The sequence below is a fragment of the Mustela nigripes genome, chromosome 1 (genome assembly GCF_022355385.1).
Source record: "Mustela nigripes isolate SB6536 chromosome 1, MUSNIG.SB6536, whole genome shotgun sequence".
NCBI classification, from domain to species: domain Eukaryota; kingdom Metazoa; phylum Chordata; class Mammalia; order Carnivora; family Mustelidae; genus Mustela; species Mustela nigripes.
In genome coordinates, this window is record NC_081557.1 from 207,857,240 (window position 1) to 207,868,242 (window position 11,003).

An 11,003-nucleotide genomic window follows, 5' to 3' on the forward strand; every position below is an offset into this window, starting at 1 on the left:
CGCGCTGCGAGTGCCCAGCCCAGGCTGCAGCCGCGCGCCAGTCGGAGGGGGCCGAGCGCCGCGCAGGGGCGGGACCGCGACCGCCGCGCCCCCTCCTCCCGGCGCCCCCCGCTGCGCTCGCACGCCCGCCGCGCCCCCTCCTGCGGGCGCCCCCGCCGCCCCGCCCGGAAACCCGGAGCTCCCCGCGCCGCCGGCCACTGGCCACCTTGCCGCGCTCCTAGCCGGCTGCAGCGGGCGGGGGACGGGAGGCTGCGCGGCGGGCGGAGGAGGAGGAGGAGGAGGAAGGGAAGGAGGAAAGGGGCGGGGGGCGAGCGCAGCCAGGGCCGGGGGGCTGGGGGGACGCCCGGAAGAGGGGGCGCTGCGGGCCCCCGCGGGTGGAGCGCGGCCCGGCGGGGTGCAGGACGGGCCCGAAGGAATCGCGATTCCGGAGTAGGGGCGCTCCCGACCCGCAGTAAGCAATTGTGAGCACCTGCTAAGTGCCAGGCCCAGCCTAAGCGCCTTACAAACACCATTCTCCGTCACCTCTTAACAATCCAACCGTTTGAAAAATCATTGTTCCCCGTTTTAGAGTCAGGTACCCTGAGATTTGGAGGGAAAGGAACTCTCAGTCCGTCCTGGCTGCCAAGGGAGCCCCCCAGGAAGCCCCACTGGGCTTTAATTGCCATTCGGGCTGGCACCCGGGCAGTGGTGCGTCTACTAGTTCTCCAAAAGACGCCTTTCCTTTTCATATTTTTCTAAATATTTAATGAATGAAAGGGAAGTCTAGACCTTTTAAAGCCCCTTTCGTTCTACATGGGGAAACTAAGGCCCCAAATGACTGTAGTTTGCCTCAAACCATTGTCCCTAGGACAGGAGTGCCGGGACAATCACCTCGGGATTCCCCAGAATTGTGTGGCCTCCTAGTTTGATGAATGGGTGGGTTCGAATTTGGGTGCATGGGTCCCTGGCAGCGGGAGCTGGGAAACCCTGATCCGGAGAGGAGAGGAGCCCGGGCCAGGGTGCTAAGTCCTGGGTGCGATGGGTGCACCCCGAGGCTAGTGGGGCGAGCACAGACCCTGGGAGACCCTTCTTGAGGGACGCGCAGGTTACCCGCTAGGTGCGGTCCCACCCAAACAGCCAGACTGGCTTCGGGGGATCTTTGGCCACATCCTGCCATCTGCTGGGCACCTTAAGCCACTGTCTGTGTTGATAGAAAATATGGGTTCTTTTTGAGTGGAAGTCCCCATCTTCTTTCCCCCTTCCCCATCCTTCTGTCATCCCTGCCCCTTCTTGCAGGCATGTAGGGGGTCCCAGGATATCTCTCTTGTCTAGTACAGAAAAAAAAAAAAAAAAACCCTGCCAGAGGCAACGTGGAAAAGCTGAAAAGATGGAGTCAGCCCCTTCGGGCACAATACAGCTAGATTTAAGATTGGCCCAAACTGCCAGGCCTTGGGATGGGACAAGCCTTGGAGTCCTTATCTGTGAAATGCGGAGATGGATGGTCACTCCCCAGGATTGCTGTGAGGATTATGTCAGAAACCATTTACAGAAGCAGGTAAGAGTACCTAGCATGTAATAAATGCTCAGTAAATGTTTCTTGCTTTTCATTCCACCAACAAGCCCTCATTGAGTGGCTGGTCTACACCAGGTAACAGACTGAATGCAGAATAAAGAGATACAACCTGTACGTACCTCAAGAGGCAAGGGGAGGAAATGGTCACAGGCCAGGGTTCCAAGCCCTGCTCTGCTCAGGGTATATCCCGCTTTTGCTACTCTCTAGCAGGTTAACTTGGGCAAATTATTTAACTTCTTCTGACTTCAGTTTGTTCATCTGTAAAATGGGGGTAATCATAGTTCTTCCCCCTTTTAGGGTTAATATGGGGAATAAATGAATTGATGTTGGTGCCTGAACCTAAAAAGCACAATAGGAGTTAGCTATAATCTCCAGTAACGAGCTCTTGTGTAAACTGTACTAACTTCTCACAATTCTTCCTTTTCTTCCTATCCTTTCCTACTTCTCTCACACTGCCCATGGGGGTTTTGCCATAGGACTTGTTTGGCCAGTGGGGTATAGGAGGAAGAGACTGAGTGTGTGAAGGCCTTAAGAGATGGAGCAGGTTTTGGCTCTCTTGTGCTGTGGCTGTCCACCATGAGAAGAGCTGGCCCTGGGATCCTCTGACCTCAGAATGAAAGATCCAAGGAATAGACCTGAAACCTACATGTATCCTAAAGTGGAGCATGGGCTCATGATGAAGAAAAATATGTTTTTTGTAAGCCACGGAGATTCGAGTGTGAGGGATGTTTGTTTCACAGAATTATCACAGAAAGAGCTGACTAATACATATACTAACAGTCACACATGCAAAGACTATGACTAGGGGTTTGTGTTGTGGCAGAAGGAAGCCCAGAAGGCCATGAGAACACAGCAGACACTGGTTCTAACCCTAAGAGCCAGGGAAGGCTGAAGGCCTTCCAAAGAGGAGTCTGAGCATCATTCCCTCCCCTGCCTCCTTTGTCAAATAAGCGTTTTCTGGACAGTTCCTGTGGGCCAAGCCCTGGGTAAGTGCTGGAGACAGACCCAGCCATAAGAGAGAGAGTCTGCTTTCCTGGAGCTGAAGTTTAGAAGTCTAGTGTGGGACAAGAACAAGTGCAGAGTGGGTCACACTTTTGACAGGAGGGAATGTGGAGGTTATAAAAACATAGCCTGTGAGGGCAGAGGGGAGGCCCCAGAACCATATTCCGGGCCAAAGAAGGCATCCCAAGAAAAATGGTGCATAAGCTGAGTCCAGAAGGGCAATGAGAAATCAGCCATAGTGGGAGAAGACAGTCAGCCTTTGCAAAGTCCCTGAGGCCAAGAGAGAAGGGCATCCTGCAGAAGTTGAGAGCAGTTGGGTGTCACCAGAACACAGATCAGCATGCAGAATGGCCACAATAGCAACAACAGTGCCCGTGTATGGAGCGCTATCTGCGCACCAGGCTCTGGGCCACCACCTTAAGGATGCTTGGCCCTGCAGGCAACCCCTTCCCTTCTCCTCTCCTCACTTACCAAGAAAGTACCAGGCCCCATTATTTCAAGTACTTTGTGAATTACCCTTTGCAGTCCTCACTACATACCTGGCAGGTGGGTGTTATCATAGTCCCTGTAATAAAGGACCCACAAGCTATGCCAAGACCTACTGGTTGAGAAGTGGTGCCTGAAAACTTAAATCCAGAAATTAAACATGACATCAAAACTGAGAGAAAGGACATATGAATAGTGGCCATTTCTGGAGTTGGAAAGTTCAGATTATTTCTATTGTTCAAGTGCTTTTGTACGACTGTATAATTGCTCTTATAATGAAGTATTTTATAATCACATTATTTTAAATAATCAGTAAAAAAAAAATTCATTTTGGAAAAAAAGAAAAGAAGAAGAGCTCGTGGACACTAAATTGTCACTGACTTTGCAAGGCATGTCTCACAGCCCATCGCTGCCCTTACTGTCTGGTGGGAGGAAGTGCGACCATCAGCCCCACCTTCCAGAAGGAAGTAAAGGGGATCAGAGGATTCCAGTGGCTTGTCCTCCATGCCACAGCTCTGGCATTCATTCCCCCACAGCTGCTGCAACCCGTTACCACAAACTTGCTGGCTTCAATCAGCAAAAATAGTTTCTTTCACTGTTCTGGAGGCCAGAAATCCACCATGAAGTTGTCAGCAGGATGGGTTCCCTCTGGAAGCGTTAAGGGGGTCTCAGTTCCAGGCATTCTTTGCCTTGGGCTCGCAGAACTCCACAGGCAGCTGAGAGTGGGAGCTTTCTGAAACCCTCATCATGATTCTCCCATCGTGAAGGGATGGATCATGTACTACCTACACAATCTGGCTGAATTATTTTGGAGTAAGCACATTTCTCCTCCACCTCCTAGTCAATGTCAAGTGCTGGCCAGTCTCCTCAAGGGAGAATGGCTAAATCTGGTTTCAGCTGTGTTCCAGATGAAGCCAATTCCAGGTCTTGCCCTCTCGCCCAGCTCACATCCTGATAAGGTTCAGTATGGTCTTCTAACTCTTTGCAAAAATAATTAAGCAAAATAAAAGCCATCTGCTTCTCTGAACCAAGCCTATCTGGCTCTCTCAGAAGGCCAACTTTGGAAAGATCGTGATAGTTACGGTCTATGGGATTCTCCTAGGGACTGAGCACATGAGTCTACATTACTTCTTGAACCTCAAATATAAGCACGGAAGCAAGAACTGGGACTCTTTTCCTGCCTTAAACTTTCATGAGTCAATTCCTGGGGCTGCTATTCTTCTCACTGAGAACATGATTAAGCATTCATGCTTGGATCCAGCGGCTGTAACCTTTAATTTTATGTAACACGATCGTGCCATAGAGGCTAATGTGATTCCCCAGGGCAGGGTGTCTTGTGTGCCAAGCCATTTCTTCGAGTCTGCTAGATCAGATTTTGTTATCATTGCTGTTAAGCCTATTTTATTTAAAACTTGATTCTGGTTCACTTAGAGTAAATACCGTCTGCTTGCACTCGGTTTCAATATGTTCTGTTTGGCAGCATTGTACATTATAAACAAAAAAATGATAAAGGCTGTTTTGTGGCATACCAAGATAAGGCACGGTCTGCACATCCAGTTCTGTGGTTGGAAATCATCTCACTGAGAGAGCAAATTATCCCTAATGATTTAAAAAAAAAAATAGTAATTTCAAGGGTAACCTTTTTATTGTTAAGAGTCTTTGTGTGTGTGTGTATGTGTGTGTGCTTGCACACAATAAGGGTCCATAAATCGCTACTAATGTGGTGTGTCTGCATTTCTTGGCATCATAAAACTTCCCTGGAGGCATTTTCATAGTTTGGAACTTGGTAGACCAGCAAGTCTGAGCTTCTCCTTCTCACATTAAGACAATTTGCATAGTAGCTCCATGGTGACCTCAAATTAAGTGTTTGCAGAGAATTCTAGCTGTAACGTGAACCAGGCTGGATCAGAAGGAAGGCTCTGTAGCTGCCAGATGCAGCATCCGTGGGGTGCGTTTCTTTGTGTTCCCATGTGGGTCTATAGGGATTCTTATAAACCCTTATAAGGAGTCTTCATGAGCATTCTAAAACTGTCCTTGTATGTGTGTGTGTGTGCGCTCGCACACACATTTGAGTATTTTTATGGGGAGACAGTTAAAATCTTCAATAGTTACCTCCCCACCAAAAAAATGATCTAAGACCACCGAACTATAGCATAATTTATATCACGAAGAGTACATTCTTCTCCTGGAAAGCAGAAGCCATACACTGCAGGAGTAATAAGGATTTACTAAGAGATGCGTGGCCTTAATAATTGTACTGCCACTGCCTTACTATGGAACCTCAGATAAGCTACTTGCTATCCCTGGGCCTCAGTTTTCTCATGTGTAAACTGAAAGAATGAAGGAGTTGGCTGTATGGCAAAGACTGTAACTTGATCTTTGGTATACATTTGTCCTTCCTTTTTCAAAAAATACAACACACATAGCCAGTTTAAGCTGAGCATAGGCTAGAGACTACATCTCCCAGCTTCCTTGGCAGGTAGGAATGGCCATGTGACTAAGTTCCAGCCAATAAGATATGAGAAGTGATGCATGTAACCACCCTCCCTTCCCCCTCTTGTAGCCAAGACAGCCTGAGCCAGTGTCAGCCCTGCCAGAGAGGACCACACCCTGGGAAGTAAGAGAAGGAACAGAAGAAGCCTGGGTCCCTCGTAACCTCTTCCGGCAAAATGCCCTACCTACAAAATGGCCTGCCTACTTCTGGACGGTTAAGAGATAGTACACTATCACAGTAAAACTGATTTGAGGATTTCTTTTGGTTCAGCCCACTACTTAATACAGACAGGATGAATGCCAATGCCAATGACGTTGTCATTATCATCGTCTTCCCTGACATCCCAAACAACATGGACAAATAACAGACATCCCCGCAAACACAAAGAGTTGGATGAACAAATGAACCACAGAATGGGTTTAATTGGCATGTCAGAAATGTTACAGGATGATTCACAAACAGAGAGAATATGGCTGAAGTCATGTCTAAGTGTCCTTCCAATACTAGTATTCTGTTATGTTGCTTCCCAGAACTGCGATGACTTGGAAATCCAGCAGTGACTGGCATTGTCTAGGCCATGCATCTCCCAAATAAAGGACAGAGCAGAGGGAGGCTATAAAAGAGATTAAAGAGGGTGTCTGTGTGGCTAAGTCGGTTAAGTGTCTGCCTTTGCCTGATCCAAAGATCCTGGGATTGAGTCCCATGTCAGGCTCCCTGTTCAGTGGGCAGTCTGCTTCTTCCTCTCCCTCTGCCCCTCCTCCCTGCTTCTGCTCTCTATCTCAAATAAATGAATAAAAATCTTTAAAAAATAAAGTAAAAAAAAAGAGAGAGATCAAAGAGATGTCACATACACTCTTCTCCCTTACTATCTGTGCTGCTCCTTTCATTCACTCAACAAACATACACTGATTACCTGTCCAGCACCAGCAGGTACAGAAAGGAACAGGTCCCTATGCCAACCCTCATGAAGCAAGGAACAGTGCCATGGAAAATAAAGGCAGTGCTGTGACCATGTAGATGCTGGACCAGGTTGAAAACAGGAGGACATTTTCAGCTTTGAGTCTTCAGAGTCTCCCCAGAGCTGGTCCGGAGAAAAGAACCATCCTTATGTTCCCCAACTTTAACCTGGCCAGGGGTTCTTGGTTTGCTTTGGGGAGGTTCGCCTGTAGGACCTTATTCTCAGAGTCTTTGGAGTATCTTCAGTCTGGGGCCTCTACTTCTGTCTGCCTGCATGGTTCATCTGTGAGCAGATGGTGTAGTGGTCTAGTCAGGGCTCCAGCTGGGAAGAGGAAGACCCACATCTGACTGTTGGTCTACTCACTCATTATTCAGTCACTCAGCGGGAACAAGTCATGTCCTTTCAGCTTCCTCATTTGTAAAATGGTGAGGATATTCCCCATCTTATGAAGTTATTGTGAACTCTAAATCCAAACCCCCAGCACAGTGCCTGTTGCCTACCAAGGCACAATACATATAAATGCTCCTGGTTTGGTAGTTTAGTAGCATTAGAAGTATTTTTCTGGTCTGGCAGCTCTCAGCAGGGGTGATCTCCCACCAGGAGACAGATCCCCCACATCTGTCAACATCTGGAGACATTTTTGATGATCCTGACTGTGTAGGAGGAAACAGTGTTACTGACTTCTAGTGAGAGAGACCAGGGATGATGCCAGAGCAGGATGCCCCACCACCACCACCAGTGGGCAACTCTGCTGTAGTCCATCGAAATACCAGTTTCAACATGATACATTCAGAATCTTGCTAGAGATCACTAGTGCACAATTGAAAATGCCACCCTCACCTTGGTATTTAATGTATAATCATAAAACAGTATTTCTGTGACTGTCACCTGGAATTTTGGAAGATTTTCTCTCAAAATACCAGCAGCAGGCTTCAGTTCCTTCTGTCCATAAATGGCTGGTTGCTGGCAGAACCTGATCCTCCTCACTCAGGTCCACTTGATTACTCATCAAGAAACATCACTGCTTTCCAGTCTGGCTTATAATTGTGGAGTTTATTTTCTGACTTTGGAGACACCTGGACCCAATTCACATAATCAGAACCATAAGGGGCCTGCTGTGTGGAGAAGGAGTGGAGTGGGGTAGGTGGTATTTAGGATGATGATTATCAGTGTGAGTTGTGATGATTATAGAATATTTTTCAGCCAATATTCCTGGAGCATCTACTACATTCCAGGCACTATGCTAAGGGCTAGGCTTTCGGTGGAGAATAAAATGAACACAGTCCTTGTGGTTTTTGTACCTAGCTGCTTTCAGGTGGCTTTAACATGTATTATTATAATTATTCAAACTTTCAAGATAGTCAGGAAGGATATTTGTCATAGGTAAAATCGTTACCCTTATGGACAAACAAGAAGAAAAAAGAGGACGGGAGGGGAAAAGAGAGATGGATTTAATTTTATCCTTTTCCATATAGATAACCAATTTTCCAAGTATCAGCCCCCTTTCCCCTAAGAACACTATCCCATACTATTGAATTTCTACCTACATGTGGTTGTTCTGGGCTTTCCCTTCTGTTTCCTTAGTTATTTTGTCTATTCCTTCATAAATATCACATTATATCAATTCAATATGTTAAAAAAATTTGCACGATTTCTTCAAGTATGTCTTGGTCATACTCTGTCCATTGCTTTTCCATAGTTATTTTGGAATCCATTTGTTATGTTTCTTGAAAGACAGAACTTTAACTCTATGGAATCTATGGACAAGTTTGGGGAACACTGGTACCTTTACAATAATGAGTCTTCCTATTTGTGAGTATAATACATTCCTCTACATATTTAGATTTTCCTTAGTATCTTTCTTTCTTTCTTTTTTAATTTATTTTCAGCATAACAGTATTCATTATTTTTTCACCACACCCAGTGCTCCATGCAATCCATGCCCTGTATAATACCCACCACCTGGTACCCCAACCTCCCACACCCCCCCACTTCAAACCCCTCAGATTGTTTTTCAGAGTCCATAGTCTCTCATGATTCACCTCCCCTTCCAATTTTCCCCAACTCCCTTCTCCTCTCTAACTTTCCATGTCCTCCATGTTATTTGTTATGCTCCTAGTATCTTTCAATAAAATTTTATAATTTCCTGCATATGGCATAAGGACCAGAAAAGAACAGAATGAGCAGAATGAACCCTCAGTCCCATAAGCATAAAAGGAGAGTATTAATGGATATTCATTAGCTTATGCAATCCCTGGGAAGCCCAAGAATCAAATAGGACATGATGCAGCCAGGAGCCATGATTATAACATGCCATTGAACGGGCTGCACCCGTGGTCCTATTGCTTCCAACCACCAGCATTGGAGATGCTAAACAGGAGGTACAAAGACTGCTACAAATTTCTTTCTTCTGAAGCCAACTCCTCTTTGGTTGCTTCTGATTGGTAGGGTCTATGTCACATACTTACGTCCTACCTGCAAGGGGAGCTGGGAAATTGAGTTCTGCTTCTCCATCAGAGACATAAGCAGGATTCATCAAGTGGAGATCTCCTTTCCCGATGCAAAAAAAAAAAAAGAAAAAGAAAAAGAAAAAGAAAAAAAAAGTCAATAAAAAAAGCCATTCAAAAGGTAAGGGCAGGCACCACTATGACGTATGTCCAGTTGCAGGGCAGCTGAAATGAAGAGCCCCCAGTCCTGTGATGAGTAAGTCAAAGGCTGTGAGGGGTTAAGTAGGTAGATGATTGCAGTAATGACCTCCAATTTGTTCATGTTTTTCTGCACTTCCCACCTCCACCAACCAAGAATTCTGTATCTAGCAAAATTATCCCTCTAAAGAAAAAGAGGCAGACTTTCCCAGACACACAAAAACCAAGGGAATTCATAACCAGCAGACCTGCCCTACAAAATATGTTAAAAGATCTTCAGGGAGAAGAAAAAGATTATAGCTCAGAAGGAAAAGGTTATAGGAAAAGGTTGTAGCTCAGAGCTACATAAAGGAAGGAAGAAGATTAAAGAAGGAAGAAATGAAGATACAATAAAATATTTTCTTCTCCTTCTTAATTGACTTGAGAAGGCACTGTATTTGAAAGAATAGGAACAATGTATTGTGCTAGCCACACTAATACATAATATGGATATTATGGATTATGGATTATGGATAATAAGGATATTATATATTATGGATAATAATATGGATATTATGTAAAATGGATAATAAGATGGATGACATAGCACAGGCATGGGAGGGGAAGGAACAGGGCCCAGAGGTGCTACTAGCCCAAGAACACAAAACCACAGTAAACGGTTACACAGAGATTCAAACCCTGACCCCTTTGATCCCAGTGCTATGCCTTTTTCTCTCCACGAGAACCTCAGCTGAACCTCTAGGAATATATGGGAATGAGCTCCAGGTCTTCCCTTCTGGGCCCCATTTCCCAACTCACAGAAGGAAATCCCTGAGCTTTTCCATCATTGTTGGTGACAGTGCTGTCCTACATGAGTACGTGTCTGCTTGACAGTACCTGGCATGACAACTCATTTATTGCAAATCCTTAGAAAGATCTGGGATCATCTAGTAGACCCAGGGCTCTGGAGGCTCTGACTAATAATCTTCACTCACCAGTAATGCCAAACACCATTGACCAAGTGCTTAATGTGTGCCAGGACCTGGGCTGAGCTTTTGACTCATATTTTAGCATTCAGTCCTCTTAATAGCCTCATTTCATTCGTGTTTTACCAAACAGGAAAGGGAAGCCAAAGAGGTTAGACAATTTGCCTGTTATAGGTTGAATTGTGCCTTCCAAAAGATACATTTAAGTCCTAGGACCTGGAACCTGTAAATGTAACCTTATCTGGGGGTCTTTGCAGTTGGAATTAAGTTAAATGAAGGCTGTACTGGATTGAGGCCTAACCCAATGACTCTTCTTGTAAGACAGAAATTTAGAGGCAAATACACACAGGGAGAAGGCTATGTGGAGACAGAGGCAGAGATTGGAGTGATGAATCTACAAGCCAGGGAGCATGGAGGATTGCCAGCGGCCACCAGAAGCTGGGCGAGAAGCGTGCAACAGATTCGCCTTCAGAAACCAACAAAAGGAGCCGACCCTGCTAACATTTTAATTTGGAGCTCATGTCTGGCATCCAGAACTGTGAGAAAATAAGTTTCTATACCAGGTTATGGTACTCTCACGGCAGCCACAGGAGAGGAATACATTACCCAAGGTCACACAGCTGGTAGGATGTGGAATCTGAACCTAAGCTTAATTTAAAAGCCCAGACTCTTAGCACAGCTGGGTTGCACCTGCCTTGCACAGTAGGGAGTGCTATAGCAGGAAGCGCTTTAGAGGTCACACTCCCTGGAGTTTTCCAAACTGGATTTCTGGAGCACAGCTCTGGGTGAGGGCAATATCTTGGCTGTTACATCAATTCAGTGTTTAAGAAACCATAAGTCTTTTTTTTTTTTTTTTAAATTTTTTATTTTTTATAAACATATATTTTTATCCCCAGGGGTA